At 41.5% G+C, this 735-nt stretch overlaps 1 non-coding gene across 1 annotated transcript; it reads right to left on the bottom strand.

Moving 5' to 3' along the window:
* Positions 1–200: 200 nt before the first annotated feature.
* On the bottom strand, positions 201–309 carry LOC127740727 (small nucleolar RNA R71). Its single transcript, XR_008001586.1, has one exon. It is a non-coding gene; the product is annotated as a small nucleolar RNA R71 (small nucleolar RNA).
* Positions 310–735: the final 426 nt, after the last annotated feature.

Raw genomic sequence — 735 nt, 5'->3', positions numbered from 1 at the left:
TGTCAGAATTCTTGCAAATCTGTGACACTGTCAAGACCAATAGAGTAGATCCTGAGGTCTACAAACTTATGCTCTATTCCTTTGCTGTTAGAGACAGAGTTAAAATATGGTTGGATTCTCAACCAAAAGAGAGCCTAGACTCTTGGGAGAAGCTAGTCAATGCTTTCTTGGCCAAATTCTTTCCTCCTCAAAGGATGAGCAAAATCAGAGTGGAAGTTCAAACCTTCAGACAAAAAGAAGGTGAATCCCTCTATGAAGCTTGGGAAAGATACAAGCAACTGATCAGGAGATGTCCTCCTGACATGCTCTCAGAATGGTCTATCCTAGGTATCTTCTATGATGGTCTGTATGAGATGTCCAAAATATCATTGGACAGCTCTGCAAGTGGATCACTCCACTTAAAAAAAATGCCTGCAGAAGTAAGAGAACTCATTGAGATGGTTGCAAACACCAATTTATGTACACCTTTGAGAGAATCCTATGAACAATAGGATTACTCAAAAGAAAAGAGTTCTTGAAGTGGACATTCTGAGAACCATATTAGCTCAGAACAAGATCTTGACCCAGCAGGTCAATATGATCTCTCAGCATTTGACTAGAATGCAAGCTGCAGCTGGCAGCACTCAAGAAGCTTCTTCTGAAGAAGAAGCGTATGATCCTGATCAACCCACCATGGAAGAGGTGAATTACATGGGAGAACCCTATGGAAACACCTACAACCCTTCATGGAGGAAC

The sequence above is a fragment of the Arachis duranensis genome, chromosome 7 (genome assembly GCF_000817695.3).
Source record: "Arachis duranensis cultivar V14167 chromosome 7, aradu.V14167.gnm2.J7QH, whole genome shotgun sequence".
Lineage (NCBI taxonomy): Eukaryota > Viridiplantae > Streptophyta > Magnoliopsida > Fabales > Fabaceae > Arachis > Arachis duranensis.
Note: the sequence above shows the minus strand (reverse complement) of the source record. Positions and strands in the feature narration are given on the sequence as shown.